General features: G+C 50.0%; 1 protein-coding gene across 1 annotated transcript in view; it reads right to left on the reverse strand.

Annotated features, from left to right (window-relative positions):
- The window catches only part of ZBTB7C (zinc finger and BTB domain containing 7C), a 92,568-nt gene that overhangs the window by 57,558 nt on the left and 14,556 nt on the right, over positions 1-20,454 (reverse strand). Inside the window, exon 2 of the mRNA XM_030470898.1 lies at positions 16,306-16,366. The gene's annotated coding sequence lies outside the window, so the exon portion shown is untranslated. The remainder of the gene's footprint in view (positions 1-16,305; positions 16,367-20,454) is intronic.

Consider the following 20,454-nt stretch of genomic DNA (forward strand, 5'->3'; position numbering starts at 1 on the left):
GGGTCTCATCTCTGACTCTGTGGTATCTCCCAGGGAGGACTCAACTGGGCCCATGGAGAGTGACCTGGAAGGTTTCCTCCCTCATCCCAGCCTGAGCCAAGTCCAAAGGATTCCTCAGCTCCAGATTCACCAACCTGGAAGAGGTGGGCAATGGTCTCTGGGAAAAAGCCTTACAGAAAAGCAAGAATCTTATTGTCTTCATGTCCTTCTGTCCTCCTGAAACCCACTTCAGGAAGAATTTAGCCTCCAACTTATTTTTTTCCATCTGCCAGAGTTCACCACAGGAACAGGAGATGAAGTGTGGCTAATGGCACCCCACTCCCCTGGCCTCATGTTTCCAATTGACTTTGCCACTAACCAGTGAAGGAGAACTTGCTGCTTACAATATTTGTCAAGGACTCCTCCTATTGCTTTTGCCTCAGGAACAGAAAGGGTTCAACAATTCAAATCCCAGATGTTTAACCCAAACAGGCCCCATCTATCAAAATCTGAGCAGAGGATTAGAATGCATTGTTATTGCTGAAGGTGAATTCAAGAGATAAGGCATTAAATCAAAGTCTTACCTAACTCTAGACATTACAGAATGTTTAAAACTTGGGGAAAAATGCAACAGCCAGTTTGGCTTAAAGTCACTGAACCCCATGACACATGGTTTTGGAGAGCCACAGAGATGCTGCGAGGGCTGGAGCAGCTCTGCTCTGGAACTAGGCTGAGAGAGCTGGGCTGGGTCAGCCTGGAGAAGAGAAGGCTCCTGAAGGGGACACCTTAGAGCAGCTCCAGTGCCTAAAGGGGCTCCAGGAAACCTGGAGAGGGGCTTTGGGCAAGGGCCTGTAGGGACAGGACAAGGGGAATGGCTTGAACCTGCCAGAGGGGAGATGGAGATGAGCTCTGAGGCAGAAGTTCTTCCCTGTGAGGGTGCTGAGGCACTGGCACAGACTTTTTCCAGAGAAGCTGTGGCTGCCCCATGCCTGGCAGTGTTCAAGGCCAGGTTGGACACAGGGGCTTGGAGCAACCTGCTCTAGTGGAAGGTGTCCCTGCCCGTTGCAGGGGGTTGGAACTGGATGAGGTCCCTTCCAACACAAATCACTCTGTGATTCTATGATGTAGAGTGCATCTCTCATGATTATACTCCCCAAAGCAGCTTCTTTTCATTTACAGTACCTTGACCTCAAGACCTGTCCCAGCTGGAGAAGATCAGGTGGAAATCACAGCACTCCCCTGCTACTGTAAAGCTCCTGATTGCCTTTTTGTTTTTCTGCTGACTTTCTCTCTTCCCATTATCTCATGATGGGGGAGTTTTTAAATAAGTAGGTTTGGGAAGAGCAAGACCATGGAGGTAAGAGCAGTCTGCTGCGCACAGAGATTCATTACCTGCTCCTGTCTGAGCCAGGAGAGAAGCGAGCCTCTTCTTCTTTTCGTTAATAAAAATATGACATTGGGAATTTTTTAAAATCAAATGAAAGTGCAGAAGGACTTGAGGAAGCGCAGGGGCTACAAACTAGTGCTGGAGCTAAAAGGACTCATTAAAACACAAATTATTTAGAAGAACAAACTTGAATGCCATTATGTGAAGTGTCACCGACTCATTTTCATTTCACTGAGTCCAGCCTGGGGTTTGGCTGCACATGATAAATGAGTCCATCCTACTCATCCCTCCCCCCTTTTTTCCCTTCAGTATGAAGGAAGGGAGGGAATAGGCATTTACAATTCCAACCTACTGAAAAAAATCAGGTCCTAGTGAAGCAATCGGACCCAAATCTTTTGGGAGCGCTTTGGGGAACATGAGCCCTCTCTGCCCGCTGGGATTTGGGGTGCAGCCATAGCAAGCCAGAACCATGGGTCCAAATCCTGTCCCTCTTGGGTGAGTGATCTGATTCCACAGCAGTGCCCGGCTCTTACACGTCTCCCTAAATGTGAAATAAACTGGGCATCTGCGTGAGCACTCGGGGTCCCTGTGGCTGAATTTGGGAGGATGCTGCAGCAGGGTACCTGACCAACGCTGACACAGCCCTTGCTTATGCAGCAACACCTGATCATGGTGCCAACCTCCCCGATGCGCCAGCTGAGTAAGGGTTTTAAGACAAGAAGCCTTTGTCTCCTGTGGTTATTTAATTTTCTCTCTCTCTCTCCCCCCCTCCCCTAATTTGCTCTGGCTGCGCCACCTCAGGCTTGGCTGGAGCAGGGGGGCTGGGGGGGTTCTGCCTCGTCAAGCATTAATTACAGCAGAGGAAAAACACACTGGCCAAGCAGGGCGCTGGGGTGGGGGTGAGGAGGAAGGGGGGAGCGGAGGTAATGTCTTTCCCGGAGGGATGGAGTGCTTGTGGTTGCGCTATGCTGCTCACCGCGGCGGCTCCTGGATACAGGGCCAGGGAGGAAAAGAAGGTGGGAGCAGGCAGCATGGGGTGTTCCCTAGAAGGGCTCTCACCCACTGAGGACTCTGTGCAAAGCACGGGTATTTAAAGGCACATTTGGGAATGATGCCGTGGTGATCCTGCACCCTCTTTCACAGGGAGGGGGGGCATGGGTACAAAGTGCTTGAGGGAAGCCACAGAGATTTGGTGCTGCTGGTTTTGGTTCATCCTTTCTGACAAATTCAGGACTGTGGCTGGTACCCACTGCATCTCCCCAGTAGCATTTACAGATGAGACCCCAGATTGTCTTCTTTTGGGTGAGCACCACCAAATTTTCACCTTTCCTTGGGGCAGCCCCACAAGATGGCCGCCACCTTGAAGAAGGCTCCACCATTGGTATGGCTTGTATCATAGACCGGTTTGCGTCGGAAGGGACCTTGCGAGCATTTGGAGGTCATTTGAGTTGACGCATTTCAAGAAATGCAAACAAAAACCCTGAAGTATTTAGTAATCGCTGTCTCGAGTTTAAAAAATTAGGGAGGTCTGCCTCTGAGAATATCAGGAGATAAGTGAAAAACAAGGACATGAGCTAAAAGCCACAGCTGGGATGGTGATGGCTTGGGGGTGAGCATCTTAGAATCTGGACAACCCATGCGAGCACCTCACCACCCTCACAGGGAAACACTTCTTCCTAAGATCTCATTTCAACCCCCACTCTGGCAGGTTAAGGATTTCTCCACGTGGGTCATGCTCAGCTTGCCATGTTGGTGGTGGGAAGGCTTGGCCGGCTTGGCCAGCTTGGCTGGGAGTTAGGCCCAGCACCCAAACTTTGGCTGCTCCGGCCAACAGTGTTGGTCCTGGCTGTGGTAGGTCCCTGGGGAAAGGCAGTGGGGCTCTGATCCCATAGCAAACATGTGGACCTGAGCCGCAAACTCCAACCCATTCAAACACCAGGTCACACCTACACAACATACTCATGGAGGCTGCTCCAGCTAGAAAGTTTGTGGATGCAGTGAAAGCACACTAGGAAGCTCAGCGTAAGAGTGGGAACCAAAAGCTGTGGCAGCATCTTCCCTTGCCTGCCTCTGAACCCCATCAGCACATGCTGATGATCATGGTGGGGACAGTGTGGTGGCCTGATGGGTGGCCCCGCACCTCGCTGTGATCCCCCCTCACTCTAAGTGCTGCAGCAGGCATTGTTCCTCCTCATGGGCTGAGAAGCAATGGCTGAAATGGTTGGGAGGAGGGAAGGAAGGAGGTAGGGGGGTCCCACATGTCCATTCCCCCTCATGAGCCTAACGAGTCTCATTAACGGTGAGGACTTTGTTCTGCAGCTGGGTGGGATGAAGCGGGAGAGATCAGGACTTTGGCCCCTGAGGAAAGGAGGTGCTTGGGAAGATCCCTGGGAGGACAACAGGCTCTAGGGGTCTTGCAGCCCAAGCCAGGTCAGGTGGTGAACTGGAGATATATGAGATAAGGTGACCCAATCATTTTATCTCTGCTGTGCTATCTCATCCCTTTCAGATAGCCTCTCCCTCCCCAGTTGTTTGGAGGCACCAAACAGCTACATGAGAGGTCAGAAAAGCAGCACCTCCAGTCCACCTTTGATTTCACTGGGACACAATATAGAGAAGTACAGTTCATAAGTAGGACTACCCAAAAGGAAGGCTGTCTTAAAACCCCGTGAAACCTCAACAAACCTTGTTAACATCGGCCTAACCATGCTCAACCGCAGCTCACACCCGGAGACCAGGGAAACAAATGTCACAGGTTTATACACCTATTTTTTTTTCTACCCCTTTAACAAATCAGTGTTTCCCTCCCACTCTCCTTCCCTGGAGTAGCAGCTGCTACAGCTCAGAGTTAGCATTACTCCTAGTTCCCGAAGCCTTGGAGATATGCTTGACCTTCATTATTGCCCTGTTTTAATTTCCAGCCTCCCTTTGCTACCCCTCCCCTATGGAGCCCTGCCAGACTTCTTCCTTCCCTTGTGACTATCCTTGCTGCCATTTCGCTCGGGTTTTAATCACTTTCTACTTTGATTACTCCACTTCTCTCTTTTACAGCCTTCCTCGGTGCTGTGCCATCTCACCAGCCTTTTTGGGAGCACCAAATGGACCAGCCAGATTTCCCTTAGGAAATACCTACTCTCTTCTTGGTTTCTTCCCTACCCTGGCTAGAGCTTCAAAGCCGCTCTCCCTGCTGGCAGTATTCCCAGGAGCAAAGCTTTGTGGTCAAAGCCAGTAATGATCTGAAGAGGCCAAGCAACCTGGCATTGCAGCGTTAGGTCAAATCCATGGTCCACTGATTGCCCTGAACAGCCCAACACCAACAGGCTGAGGCATCAAACCCCAGTTTGCCGCCAACAAAGTGCTCCCTGAACCCCAACCAGCTCAAAGTTGTTTTAAACCCTGAATAAGGAGGTCTAATCCCTCTTCCTGACAATTTATACCTTGTTTTCTTTGCCATTCCCAAACAACATCCAAGCCTTATTTGAGTGTTAGGTTCCTGGATTTGGAGGCGAGTTCCACTGACCCAACCCAATGAGAGAGCATTTTCTCATGGACACGGCTGCTTCCTTAAACAGACCTTGTGTTATGAGACAGGGAAATCAGAAATATCCAACATACTCTCTCTGGCTGCTCATTAGCTCAGAGATTCCCTTTTCTCTGCCTCTGCTTGGCTATATGCCTCCCCCCAGCTTTTTCCAGCCTCTCTTGGTGATTTTTTCCTCTGGCTGGTAATTGTTCTCATTGCCCTTCGCTCACAGATGGTCCCCGGAGAGCTCACTATTGATGTGGTGCCAGCTCTCCTCAATCCCAGCTGCTAAAGCGCATTAGAAGACCAGCTACTACGCAGCAGAGACCGCTCCTCCACTGCATCTGCCCCTTCACACCCGGGCCATTGCTGAAAGAGCGTTTGCTCACCACAGCTGCCACAGCTGGACAACCTCTTGGTCCCATCACAGCAGGCAGGCCACCCTCCAGCCCCACGGCACCCCAGCCAAAGCCTCCTGTGTCTATCTGGATCTCCCTTCCTCCTTGACATCCCTCCCGCCACGCAGCTGAGTCACTTTCTCCTCTCCAAACCTCCCCTTGAAGCTTCCCCATCCCCTTTGGCTTGTGAGAGTCTCTGTGGTCCCAGCCCAGCAAACCTTATCCACGGAAGGGTCCTCTGCCCTCATGGAGCATCCCTCGGGATGAAATTCTTCCCTGTGAGGGTGCTGAGGTGCTGGCACAGGGTGCCCAGAGAAGCTGTGGCTGCCCCATCCCTGGCAGTGTTCAAGGCCAGGTTGGACACAGGGGCTTGGAGCAACCTGCTCTAGTGGAAGGTGTCCCTGCCCGTGGCAGGGGGTTGGAGCTGGATCAGCTTTCAGGTCCCTTCCAACACAAACCATACTGTGATTGCAGCCCCACTTCACGGGGACAAGCCATACTGCCACCCATGCAGGATGGATGTGTGTGGAAGAAAGCAAGCGGGAAAAAAGCACAGCAGAGCAGACAGGAGGTGAAGGCAGCTCTTATTTTTCACTGGACCAAGTTGTTTTTGGAGGCACAAACAGTAGGCTCATTCATGAAGCAGCTAAGTGCTGGGTTTTCAACGGAAACAATGAATTAGCAAGGATAAGCAGCGACAGGATAAATGACCTCTTTCCTGCCTCCCAAAGTGTCCTGTTTCTTTCCTAACCCAGCGGCCAACTGCTTGCTGAGCTCCATGGCACTCAGCCCCAGCGACCTGGAGCCTCCAGGGAAATCCAAGGTCTTGGAGAGGAGCTTCCCACAGAGCCACCTCCTTCCCTGCAGCTCCACGCCCTTCCCACCCAAGCCCATGGGAGCAGGGCGCAGGAGAGGACCCCGCATGTTGCTGGGGATGTGAAGCATGAGCAATGCCACCCAGCAAGACGACAGCCCTGTGCCCAAAGCCAAGGCATCATGAAATGAAGCCGAATCAGATGAAGCCTGTCAGAGTTCAAGGAGCATCTGGATGGTGCTCATAGTCATATGGTTTAGTTTTAGGAAGTCCTGCAAGGAGCCGGACTCAATGATCCTCATGGGTTCCTTCCAACTCGAGCTATTCTATGATTCTATGATCAGTGCCCTGCACACCAGCCCAGTGGGACCCAACTAAACCCATCCATCACCACTCAAGCGCAGAAAGTATCCCAGATCTCAAGCTCTGTGAACCCAGTGCCTTTCACCATTGTGCGAGTTAGCTTCAGAGAGATACAAATACAGTGGTTTGACTTTCAGTTTCTGCTATCTGAAAATCTATCAGAGGGATATGCTACCTTACTCTAACATCGTGGATTAAAGCAGAAGATAAAATGCCATTCCATTATCTATTTATTAAAAGCACCACTTGAACTGCTTTTATTCGGCATACATCTCCTACTAAAGAGGCACTCCTTGACTGTGTAAATCAGCGAGCAATTGTGTTTTAACAGCCTTTAGTATGGCATTTCCCCACACTTTTAGATGGACTATCAGAGAGAAAGCCTCTTCCAAAACTCACTTATCATAACAGGAGCGAGCACAGAGCTCTTTACCACTCCTCTACCACCGAGACAAATACAAAATGGGCTTGTAAAGCTCACAAAGCATAGATCATTCCCACCTTTCACCCTGCTGCATGAATATCCTTAATGACAGGTCAAAATAAATAATTTTGTTAGCAGAGGAGAACTATTCAGCTCCCACTGACAGATGGGACTTCTGGTAGGTGATGAAATGCAGGCTGTATTTCCCAACCCACTGATGCTACCTGTTCTGCAGTAATCAGTTCTCACAGAACCAGAAAGGATGGATCTATTTCAAATCTACCAGTTCCCTGAGCAAAAGGGATGATGCTGAATTTTCAGGAAAAGATTTCAGGCTTAATATAACAATATCTGTGAATTGCAAAACAAAAGGGAGGTTGTTGGATTCTCTCTGCTCCACCAGAATAAACTGAGCTTTTGGTTGGTGGGCGATATTTTCCAGCCCAAGAAGCATTCTCCCTTTATTTTTTTTTGCGAGGTTATGCTGCTTTTGATATTCTAATTTTCTTTATAGAGGCCTGGATGAAGAAGCCTGGAGCAAGAGTATTCATAAGCTGTTTACATTTAAAATAGAATGCTGATAAAAGACAAGCACAGCTGGACACGGTGCTGGGACATCCAGTCTAGGTCATGCTTTGCCTAGAAGGGTTGGACCAGATGATCCTTCCAGATGACCAGAAGAGGTCACTTCCAACGTGGGATTCTATGATTCAATGATTCCATAAAGCACACCCTGAGCCATGCAAATCAATGGAGACCCTACTATTGCCATGAGAAAATGTCAGATCTGTTGAGAAGAGAGGAAACGGATGTAGCCACATGCATAGGGAAGCATACCCATGGTCCAGAAACTGAGTGGATGGATGGATGGGTGGATGGATGAGTGGATGGGTGGACGGATCCCTACTGCTATGCTGCCATCAGAAGGAGCTCAGCACACACTGTTGATTCAATGTTGATGCTAATTCATTCAAAATCAATATGTTGATGCTAATGCCCTTGTTCCTTCCCTTCATACGGCCACCCGCACTTTCTCTCCTGCTGCAGATAGTGTAGCACCGCCTTGCTGGAGAAAGCACAGGGCCCAGCAGTGTCCCATGCAAGGACACCCATCCTTGGTTGGTTGGTTGCCCAATCCAGGGCACCCCGGCTGCTACCACGTACGTCCAATTCTGACAGGGCTGACAAACCTGAAAGATCATTTCAAACCACAATCGCTTCAAATTCAGCCTGCTTCAGCCTATGACCCTCTTGGCAGGATCTCCCTTCAGCGCAGCAGCCCCCAACAGGAGCTGACAGTGCTTCGCAACCTTTTGAACTGGCACTCAGGTCCCTTGGGTACTGCAGGGAGGATTTCTCTTAATGGCATGCAAGCTCCCTGGCTCTGACAGCCCTGCTCTTGGGATGCCTGGGAGGGGACCGGCATTCCATTCCATTCCCTTCATTTGGCAGTGTGAAAGGTCACCAGGGAAGGTGCACTTGTCACCAGGAATAAGCCGTTACATGGAGGTTTTGTCACATCCTCTTTCTGGGAGGATGGAGGCAGCTGAAGCCAGAGGAAAAGCTCTTCTGATGACAGTGGGGTTTGGATCTGTCCCAGGCAGAAATGCAGAGCAGCAAGGAGCAAAACCTCTCCTAACTGACACGGGTTATCAGCTGGTATAGAGTGAGCCTCAGGGGACACCTAGGGCAGATGTTCCTTCCCACCAATGCGCCAACCAGTCCAGCCTGAACGTCTCCTTAACAGAAATCACCCCATGACCGTATAGCTTGGGAAGTGCCAGCTTCCCAGTCAAGCTAAATACACCCCTCCCTTTGGTTCCCCTGACAGCACATATTATCCAGAGCTATTCTGAGACAAGAGCCACCGGCAGACCTGTGAGGACTGGGCTTTAGGGCTCCAGCTCAGGAGAGTATGTGTGACCGACCCCCTGTGCTTCCGAGATGTTAAAGTTTCCCAATAGAAACTCTTTATTTTTCCACATTTTACTACCTTTATAGATTAGGGTGACATTCGAGGGGATTTTATTTCTCTCTGCAACAGGTAGCAAACCAGAAACAGACTACAGCAAAAGGTGACATGCACTGAGAAGCAAGCATGATCTGATCTTCTGGGAGGAATAAACCAGGGCCAGCCAGCAGCAATCCCTGCCTGCTCACCTGGCTCACTGATGTCCTAGGAACACAAGCACGGACCAAAGACCCCCTGCATGAGATGTCCTGAAGAGGAAGAGGTCACATCCTGCCATGCTCTGCTTGAAGACCAGGAGAGAGCAGCAGAGGGCTGGGACCAAACAGCACCACGAGCCCAACAGCTGCCAGTTTGGTGTAACCTCACCTCAAGAGGAGACCCAGACTGAGCTCCTCCTCCTGGTTCTGCTGCTGCACACATTTCAGGTTGACTCCTTGCCCAAGCTCAAGTTTAAGAGGTTGTTCATGGGGTCACCAAGCCAGATGTAGCTGCTTTTGGTGCTGCTGCATTGGATGGGAGACTAGAAAGACCAACTTCTCAGCTTGCAGCAGTGGGCGGGCAAAGGCAAACGCAAAGGCAAAGACATAGGCAAAGGCAAAGGCTGCCTGCACCAAGGCTGATGCAGGCAGGGGTGCCACCACGCTGAAGGACTGGTGAGCCCGCACCCGGCTCCTCTTTGCTCCTCACTTGAGTGTAGGTCAAGCCACAAGGTTACAGAGCTGGCAGAGCCACCTCTGCCCACTGAGGGGCTTCCAGCACTGTGTCAGAAACTGAATTGAAGCAATAAAAATTAAAAGAGAAGTAATAGGGATCATAAAACCCAAGCACAAGACTAAAAAGTCCCTGGATGCTGAGGTATTGTTAAGGCAGGGCATGAACCTCCCCTTGCACTGCTGCAAATCCCCTTTCCATGGGAAACTATCCTGGTTTCTGATTGCCGTGGTGCCAAAGATGAGACAGGCTTTTGCCACCTGGATCTCCAGTTTTAGGCAAAAAAGTGGTGGACAGGCTGGGAACCACTGTGTCATCTTTGTATACCACTTTTTGTGCCACATCTCCCAATTGGACCCTGTGGCTGAGACTATCAGCATCTTGAGACAACGACTGAGTACACCGTGTTCATGAAGGATGCAGTGAAGAAATGTTAAATAGAATCCCAGCTGGTTTGGGTTGAAAGGGACCTTAAAGCTCATCCAGTTCCAACCCCCTGCCACAGGCAGGAACACCGTCCACTAGACCGGGTTGCTCAGTGCCCATTTAGCCTGTTTCCAGGGATGGGGCATCCATCACCTCTCCAGTAACTTTGATACCTGAAATAATTAGTCCCAGCCTAACAGGTCTGCTGGACTGAGCTCTGATGAAGGAAAACACTATTTTCTTAACAGCTCTCCATCCTCCAGCCTTACGGATAACCCAAAGGCATCCTCCCCATCCCACTATGCTGCTGTTCTCCCATCCCAGAAGGTCCCACTGAAGCAGCAGCCCCAGCACCAGGAGTTTAATAGGGGGGAGGCTGGTTTTAATTCATTTGGATGCAGAGCTGAGGTTTTAATCACCCCTGGGGCCAGTGGGAGATTTGCTGCCTCCCCACTCCTCATCATCCCCATTCTCATCCCTGTCTGGCCCCGGTGACCCATTAACATCCCCTTCTTCTTGTAAATATTGCCCGAGCACTCCTGCCTGACCTCCTGGCCTCAATTAATTGTGGCCTGGGGGAGAAGCAGGTAAGAAAGCACTTAAATTTAACTGATCTCTGCAGATGGTGAAAATAGAGCTTGATGTGACAAGCACGGGTAGCAGCAATGGGCAAGGGCAGGACAAGGAGAACAGAGCCCTTCTTGACCAAACATCCCTGTAGATACCTGCCTGTCCTCATCTCCCATCACTTTATGGGATTTGGAGAAATTTTGCATGCCATGGGATTTGATTCTCAGGAAAAAAACCTACTCTGAGGAGGTTATCCTGGTGAGCAAAACCTCTCTTCCACTGAATCCCACACTCCCAAAGCCCTCAGTCCAATCCCATCGGTCTCCTGGGGTATAGGTCCCCTCAGCCACACTTGGATTTGACACTGTGTCTCACAATACAAGGCAGAAGCTGTATCATGAGCTCTGCAGCTCCCAAGTCCCATGGGAGTCTTGCTGGCCATGGAGACTGCTTACATGAGGAACTACTGCATCTGAGAAACCAAGTGATGGTAAGAAGTATCTCAGGCTCCAAATAGGACTAGGTATTAGGCAGAAGTTCTTCCCTGTGAGGGTGCTGAGGCGCTGGCACAGACTTTTGCCAGAGAAGCTGTGGCTGCCCCATCCCTGGCAGTGTTCAAGGCCAGGTTGGACACAGGGGCTTGGAGCAACCTGCTCTAGTGGAAGGTGTCCCTGCCCGTGGCAAGGGGCTGGAACTGAATGAGCTTTAAGGTCCCTTCAACCCAAACCAGTCTGGGATTCTACGATCCATGGTGATAACAGAAACATAACTTAAGCACACCACCAGGCTTCCAGCTCCTGCTGCAGGGAGCAACAGGTCACCAACAGAGCAGTCCCAATTCTATAGGAAGGTGGTTTTGCTGGAACAAAAGCAAAGGCCACACAAATAGGTTGATTTTTTTCCCTAAGACACCACTAAACTCCACGAGCAGGTAGCGTCTCCGCATCCTTCAAGCAACGCTTTCAATACGAAGGAATAAAAGGCTGTGGTGGTGAGAGGAATAGTGGGAAACCTTATGGGCACTTGAGCTTCATTTGAGACCTGGTGTTTGCAGCACGGGCTGCATTTTATCTTTTCATAAGTAACTCTTACCAGGAAGCATTACAAAAAAGGGGGCATTTCAAGGCAGAAAAGTTGGTCTCCGAATGTAATTCTTATTTTTATTTTTTTGAAATCTTTTGTTAGCAACTCTTCCGGAGAGCGAATCCAGCGGAGGCAATGGAGTGCAACGTGCACTCCTAAATTAGTTTCCGGGCACTTGGGATGCTTTATTATTCATTTCCTCCAAATATTAGGTAATGCCTTTCACCTCTTTCAAAGTCTATATGAGGGGTCTTTGATGCATTGTAGAACTTGAAAGTTGCAGGGCTAAAGAAGAATTTCTTTTAAGTCCTCACTTTTATCAAGCATATTCTGTTCTGTTCGCTATAATTCACACAATGGCATGAGAGTCTTGACCTGCTTCATGTCTGATGAGTTGAAATCTCAGATGCATAGGATAAAACAGCCATTGCCAGCAATATAGCTTAAACACTTAGGGCTCTATTCAGGCAAACATTACCCAGGGGTCTGCCACACCACTGAAAAGCTGCAGAAATTGGCTCCGTAGATGGCTGACCAATTCAGCAGTGAGAAATGACCCTGCTACATTAACTCCCCTTTTCACATCACCCTGAGCGAGCCGGGGTCTGGAGGTAACAGCAGCAGGAGGCGAGAGCCGGTTGAAGCCAGATTCGTTTTCTTTATATAAAGTATTTTTGCGTGCGTGTGTGACCATGAATGTCATTATGTGGATCTGCAAAAGAGGGAAAGTAACGACATTAGGGCACAGGCACAGAAATCAGCAAGGGCTTTGCCTTACGGTTACACGGCAGCGCTGTCACATCTTCTGAAGAAGTAAAATCTGTAGCCTGTAAGACACGGCAAATGTCTCAGGTAACCAGGTCTCTGCCTCTGCTGAAGGTACGTGGACTTTGATGCATCACTTTACACCATGCAGCATTGGTCTCCCCCATGTTTTAACCAGAATTAATAGTTCTTGTTCCATAATAATTCCATTTCTTTTTTATTTTCATACTGCAAGCTCGCTACTTTAGAGGTGGGTCCTGCACCATGACATACAGGACCTAGGCCAAGGACGTAACGTGGAACTCATCCTTGCAAAAGCAAACATGTTTTGGTACAAAATTGTTGCCCTTTAGACAACCGCACTGACATGTTTTTACAAAAGTACCAGGCTACTAGTTTAGGATATTAATCTCCTCTTATCAATCTCCTCTTGACAGGTTAGAACTTGGAAAGATTATTTAAGGGGTGATCTTGAAATGCAGGGGTAAAATTCAATGTAAAGGCTAAAGAGCTCCTAAACAGGTTGAAGCTGCTTGAATTTGCCTTGTGTGTCTTATACCCTGGGAGCAAAAGATGCCTCTTGGACAGGTCAGAAAAGGAGCGTTCAGACTATACAAGGAGATGTTTGTAAGAGATACGGGTCCTTTTCTTATGACTCCCCTTGCCCAGCCCAGTGCTACATCCTAGTATAGGCAATCCCAGCCTGCCAGCCTAAAACATGCACCAGAATCTTGATAACACCAACATTTCACCAGAAAGACCATTTCTTAAATTATACAAAAAAGAAGAAGTCAATTTTGCATGCACAAAACCTAGATATGTTTGTCCTGACATTGGCAAAACACCCAGCAGCAGCTCTGGAGCCTGTAAAGAGGGGGGCACATGCGACTGCAGCCCCTGGCTCTGGTGTGTGTGATTCCAGCAGGAATAGCTCTAAAAGGAAATCTGATCCACAGGGATATGATCTCCCATCCCATCAGCCTCCTCCAGGATGCTGCAGGCTCAGCAAAGCAAGGATGGGCCTGATTTCCAGAGATGCTGAGCATCTCTCCCATCACTGGTATGGCAATGGCAGCACCAGATACCAAAAATACTATGAGAAAATCTCAGCTCTCACACTACCCACCTAGTTACGAGGCTTTTTAGGAGCCCTCTTAAGCATCCTTGTTAAAACACCATCCAGAAAGACATAGGTTTTGTCCTATGCGTGAGAGGTGCAGTGCTGGTTTGCTGGGGGGGAGTTGTCAGGTCATTATTGTGTGTCCTACAAACTCTCTGAGCTGGTAAGGAAACTCCAACAGTGTGATGGTTTGCCAGTTTGTAGGTTGGAAAAGGAAATTCTTTCAAACTGGGATAACAATTCTGCTCCTTTGTAGCATATGAGAGGTTTTTTGCTTGGGGTCTCTGGCAGAAGTGGAGCCAGGACGAGGATGGGACCCATCACTCAGAGGTCAACAGAAAGATGCTGTCGCAGCCAACGGGAGCATCTGCACGAATTATAAGGAGCCTGAAACTGCTCCTTTGAGAGAAGCAGAGACAGAAGAAAGAAGCAGAACTGCAGGAAGAACTAAATCTATTTGTAAACCCCAGGCAGAGTTGACATGAGGCAGCCAGCACAGAAGTGCAGAGATGATAATGGAGCCTGATGGATAGTTCACAGGATTATCACATACCCTCCAACTCAAATATGCTGAGGAGCCAATTATTTAATGCTAAGGACAGTGCAAACTGATGTTTAATAAGCTGAATCACTCCAGGATTGTAGGAGCTCAAGGGACCAAACTCCTGCTGGTGTAAATCAGGGAAGGCAGCGTTATAACGCATCAGATATACACTGGTCCCTGCAGTTATCGCTGTCTCTGCCATGGGCTGGGGTGCATGGAGGGGAAGCACAGGCTGGTGGCCTTCCAGCCTTTACAGGTGAGGGGGTTGCTGCTCCTGGAAGGATAGGCTGAGTTTATTTTCTGGCTGACTGCAGAAAGGCCGCAGGGAAACAGCAGGAGGTGCAGGAGCCAGACAGGAGTTTGGTCTGGGCTCAGGGTCCTGATTAGTACCTGTTTTGAAGTCACTGATGATCTCTGGAAACAAAGCATCGCTGGAAACAAAGCCTGAGAAGAGATTCTCAGGCTCTTCTGCTGGTAGGGGCAATAAGCAGCATCTCAGCACCCTCCCTGCCCTCCATGCCAAGCGGTGACACTGCAGACACAACATCCCCTCACCTGGTTGGGTCTGGCAGCCAAAGGAGAGGGACAGGCTTCTAGCTCATCCTAGGCTGGATGCCCGAACTAGATCACATGTAACATGGGATAAAACCATTCCCACTGACCATAAAGGGCCTCTATGTTGTTAAATGTAAAGGGTGGCTATGAAGAAGACAGAGACTCCCTTTTTACATGCAGAAAAACATGGAAAAGACAAGGGGTGATGGGCACAAGGTACTGCTGGGGAGATTCCGACTGGACACAAGAGGAAAGCCTTTCACACTGAGAACAACCAGCCATTGGAATAATCTCGCCAGGGAAGTGGTGGATGCCCAACGGTGGACACTTAAGATTCGGCTGGATAGAGTGCTGAGACATCTAGTCTAAGTCATGCTGTGCCCAGGAAGGTTGGACCAGATGACCTTTGAGGTCTCTTCCAACATGGTATTCTATGAAATGTCTGAAGAAAAGCCCTTCCTGAAGCCTGTTCTCACCTCTGCCTGTGTCACCTTCTCCCTTCATCTAAGGTCATACCTATACTATAAGGAGCTGGGGTGAGTCTTAAAATCCGCATCTTCCCATGATCCACCCAGCACCACTCCTGCACATCCACATAGTCCAGGCTACAGAATAGGCCCAAGAACAGAGATAAGGAAGAAATGTTTTACAATGGGGGTGCTGAGGTGCTGGCACAGAGTGCCCAGAGAAGCTGTGGCTGCCCCATCCCTGGCAGTGTTCAAGGCCAGGTTGGACACAGGGGCTTGGAGCAACCTGCTCTAGTGGAAGGTGTCCCTGCCCGTGGCAGGGGGTTGGAACTGGGCGAGTTTCAAGGTCCCTTCCAACACAAACCATTCTAGCATTCCATGATTCTATGATAACCCAGCCCCAAGGTGCTCCTCTGCATCCATAACGCCTGTGCAGTGTGGGGTGCACCCCACAGAGGTGGGGATTCAGTACCTGATGGATGAGGACCCGTAAGGGCTCACAGCATGGCTCTGACAAGGGTTTGGCCAGTGCAAGCCAGGCAGGCACTCATGAGAAGACGGTGTATAAAGACTGGCCTCTCACCTGGTGCATGCAAGATAACATGGTTCAGCAGGATCTGGCTCTGGCATACCTGAACCAGCTTAGACGATAAAAAAAGGATGCTCCTTTCTTCCTATTCAGGACCCCTCGGCAAACACCCAAGCCACAGCTGCAGAAAAGAGGTCTGGAGAGGACCTTGAAATGTCACCCAAATCACAGCCCTGTGACTGGGTCTTGCAATGGGGCCAAGCACAACAAAAGCCAAAAGCACTCCAAGCATTAACAAATATTGTTGCTCAGCGCACTCCCCTGCAGCTGCCAGCGTATCTGCTGCCTGCTCTCTCCAGCACTGCAGCACCGAGAGCACACGTACTGATGAGAGCATCTTCCTCGCATTTACAGAAAGAGCAATTAAAGGTTCAGTCATTTACAATAGCAGAGAGTCATGGTGGTGGTAAAACTGACTTGTGCTGATCCATCAACACAACAAACGACTCCCTCTCCTGCAGGACTCCCCAGGAACAAGGGTAGGATCAGACCCCCAGGACCCCAGGAAGATACCAGGATAGCCACTTTGTGCTCCTCAATGCATAACCTGTTTGCAAGGAGCCACCAGCTCTCCCCACAGAGCCACCAGCTCAGCTCACCCGAATGTGTACTTACCAGTACCCTTGGTTTTGTTTCAAATCTCCGGCGATGCTCCCTTTGCTCCTCTGACCATTTCCTAAGGAACAACAGAGAGAAAAAGATTAAAAAAGAACAAAACAAAAACCTTCATCAGATCCAGAACCGAGCTTCTGGTTAAGAAGGGCCGGCTCTAGAGAACATTTCTGTTGGGATGATGAGAAACCACCAAACCTGTTCCTGCTCTCTGACCACCCATGTTTTCAAGGTCAGTTCAGCTGTTTCTCATCATCCTTCCCTTACACCTGCATCACAAAATCACCAAGCAACACTGTGCCATGGAGGCGTAAACCCAACCCATCACAGAATCCCAGACTGGTTTGTGTTGGAAGGGAGCTTAAAGCTCATCCAGTTCCAACCCCTGCCACGGGCAGGGACACCTTCCACTAGAGCAGGTTGCTCCAAGCCCCTGTGTCCAACCTGGCCTTGAACACTGCCAGGGATGGGGCAGCCACAGCTTCTCTGGGAAAAGTCTGTGCCAGCGCCTCAGCACCCTCACAGGGAAGAGCTTCTTCCTTATATCTAACCTAAATCTCCCCTCCTCCTGCTGTATCACATCTCCTGCGACAGCTGGGATGTGAACAGTCCAGAAACAGATCCCATCAAAGCAGCTTTGGCTGCTTCACCCATCCCACTCCCCACCAGCTAAATGTTACACCTTGGTCCCTTTGGGATTATCAGCTTCCCAAGTCTTCCTACACTTGGTTATCAGCAGTAGCTCAGTGGTACCTGCAACAAACCCACATCCTGCAAGTGATGGGGTACAGAGGGGGAAAGCATCTGACCAGAATCCTCCCAGCTCTACCCCTCTTAGCTTGGGAAAAACTAAGCTCTACAGAAGCTCCTGCTCATCACTTTGCACTTGCAAATGATGGAGACAGCAGGCTGGCTTTTCCAAACAGGGAGCTGATACCTCCATGCAGAAGGTGTTAGGTGTTAGGTAAGCAGGACTGTCACCATCATGTACCAGAGGAGATAAGGAAACTGATGGCTGCTAACGCAGGCTATGGGTTGGCTGATGAGGGATAAGTGGCCAGCAGCTGGGCTGGAGACTGGCAGGTGATGAAGAGAGCTGATGAAGAAGAAAAGCATGAGCTCTGGGGGACCCGGCTCTCCTTCAGCACAACCTCAAGGTATGAGACTGCCACCATCATATTAACAGGGTCCAGAGCCCCACCTAGTACAGCTCAGGGTGGTGGCCCATGTCTCCTCCTGGATAAGGACAGAGAGGAAGACTACCATGGTTGTTACAAGACCAGGGCAGCTGGGCACACATGCTATGGGAATGCATAGCTGGAAATGGCCCCTGTGGTTCAGCAGTCAAATAGAGAAGCTGTATTTGTGTGCAAAATAAGCAATGAGCTCATGATCTGGGGTATTTTCCCCAAATCAGCAACATCAGCTCACACTTGTCCTTAAACATGGGTCAGTACCTGAGTTATGGCCAGTGTCAAGGAGTGCCACAAACTAGTGGAAATTGCAGGGGAAAAGGGACGTCCCTACCAAGGCTTAGTGGTGAGCAGTCAACTAGAGCCACTCAAAGTGAGGACCTAGCCATTTATTGCGTGCAGTACTGAATTTGCTGTATTTGACATGGGCAGAGCCAACATGCTGCAATCAGCAAGTTTTACATGAGAAGGTTGAAAAGAAGGCAAGGAGATGCTTGTTATCATGGATCAGCTGGAAATGGAGATGCTACCTACTCTTCCTTGGTCCCAAACAATTCCTGATGGAATCAATCACCACGGCATCTCCTCCGTTCCTTCTCCAGGCAGCCCTTAGCAGGGCTTACTGGGGCAGGGTCCATCAGCACTCATTTCCACCACCCATGACACAGGCAAGCAACTGGGAACCCTCTCCCTGCTTTTAGATGGAGGCACCAATGTTGCGCCAGCCTTTATGGGATCCTCTCTCATGGGAAAGTGCCAACAACACTTTCCAAGTCATATTGACACATGGATGAGCGTCCTGGGATCAAGGACCCAAGGGGCTCTGACTACCATACCCATTTTATCGAACGATAAGATAATTGCTACGTGTGCATGCTCAAGGAAGGGTGAAAACCCACAAACGATGACTTTTGTGATGGCCTCTATTTTTCCATTTCGTGCTTCTGTGACCATCAGTACAAGAACATGCATGGAGCACAGGTAGAGCACACGGTGCCTGCAGACAGCCCGGTCACTGCAGCCAAGCTCCGGGGCCGTGATCAGTCCCAACAAGGGGACTTCTCTGCAGCTAATGAGTCCGTCTGCTTTCAAGAGCATCCAGCTGCTCTGACCTTGTGCTCTTCAGCGTGGCCTCCTTCCTGCGCCCCAGCCCCAGTTCGGATCATTAGCTGATGAATAACCGCCTCCGCCAAGGACTAATGGCTCGTTTGCTGCTCCACAGCCACAAGTGATCAGTAAGGGGGCACAGAGCCTCACGCAGGCTGCAGCCAACGTGCCCACATGGGTGAGCGCCCTCGCCTTCGTTTTGGGACAAAACCCCCAGGGAAGGCTGCAAAAATCCGGCTCCGTGCCAGAGCTCATCAGAGCTGCAAAGGTCAATGCATGACCTCCCCCCACTATAGGGCAGGAACCGGGACCACGCTTCCCTTGAGTCATGCTGGGCTTCAGCTTTAACTTCTCCTCAAAGTTGTCTCCTTCTCACTATAGGCAGAGTCCTGCATGGCGGCTTCCCCCCATGGCACAAGGAATGTAGGGACGTAACAGCTTGCAACAAAATCACTGTCTGAGGCTCAGGAGAATCCTCATGGGATGAGGATGTAAATGGGAGATTCCGGGCTAAGCAAAGGCTGAACCTGAATTACAGTTCCCTTAACCCATTGCCACGAAGAGAAGTCTGAAGAACAGTGCCCATGAACAACCGCACTCATGGTCCACCCTCTGAGCCAGCTAAGAGGGAGATGGAGAAGATGTCCTGGTGCCCTTGTAGCACTTTCCAAAATAGGATGGACATTGCTGAGAGCAGCCCAGGCTTCATTCTCCCATCCCCAAAGCACATGAGGGATGAAAAGCTGCAAAGCAACCCGGCTTGCCTGTGGCTTTCCCCTCAGCCACAAGGTCCTTGAGGTCCTTGAGGTGGTTTCTGGATGAACCAAACACACCCTCCTGGATATGACGTTAAGGTTTCTAATTACCCTCCTTGAATACATCACTAAGATGCCACATCAGCTCACTTGTGGGTCTTTTCCTCTTGCAATGTGACTCTAGAAGGGGAGCGTCTGCCTCTCTATAGCACACTGACCTCTCCATCCCCTGGCTGGGGTGAGCTGCAGAGCTCACGATTCCCAAGCAGCCTGGTGATGGACATGCTTGTTCTGCTCTTGAGATCCACCCCACATGAAGGAAGAGCCTTTCTCCAAGGTGTCTACACTGGGTAAAGCCCTACCCTCAACAGAACAAGCCCTCACATACTCTCAAAGGACCATTCCCCAAGAAGTCCATCCATGCTCTAGCCCTGACCGTCTTGCAGCCTGAATTCAGCTCACACGAAGCTCAGTGTGGCCCTGGTCTGAGAGCCAGCAGCTCGGACCATGGGCATGCCCACCCCTGGGTCCATGCCATGTGGTGATCCTTGGGACAGCCTGATGAATCTGCACCAGTCCCTGGCATGCTGGACAGGACTCGACTCCAGATTAAGGCATCTCGGTTGGGTGCCCCCATGCAAATCCCGGGTTTAGTTGCCTAAACACAGGTTCCCACTGGCACATTAGACTCCCTAAGCTATGCAAGACCTGTGCATGGCTTTGCCAGGTATGACCCTGGACCCGCATCCCTCTTGATTAACAGCTGGAGACTAAGCAATACATCTTAGGGTAAAACTAGTCATTTATGTCTAACAGCTGAATCACGACCTACATGTGTGGTGGCTGTCCCAATTTTTCTTGCAGCCCATGGGCATGATTTGGGCTGTCTAGAGACCCATTTAGTTACTCAAACATCAGTATCTATTTCAGGGTGTGAAACACCATCCAGATTCCACTGACCAAACATCCACCGACTATAACAAAAGATCAGGCACTGAGTTCACATTTTTATCTTCCACTGCAGCCCACCTCCAGCTCCTGGTCCAAGTTTCAACAGCTCCAAAATGAAACCCATTTGCATTAGATGAGGATGCCCT

This window comes from Strigops habroptila, chromosome Z, assembly GCF_004027225.2.
Source record: "Strigops habroptila isolate Jane chromosome Z, bStrHab1.2.pri, whole genome shotgun sequence".
NCBI lineage: Eukaryota > Metazoa > Chordata > Aves > Psittaciformes > Psittacidae > Strigops > Strigops habroptila.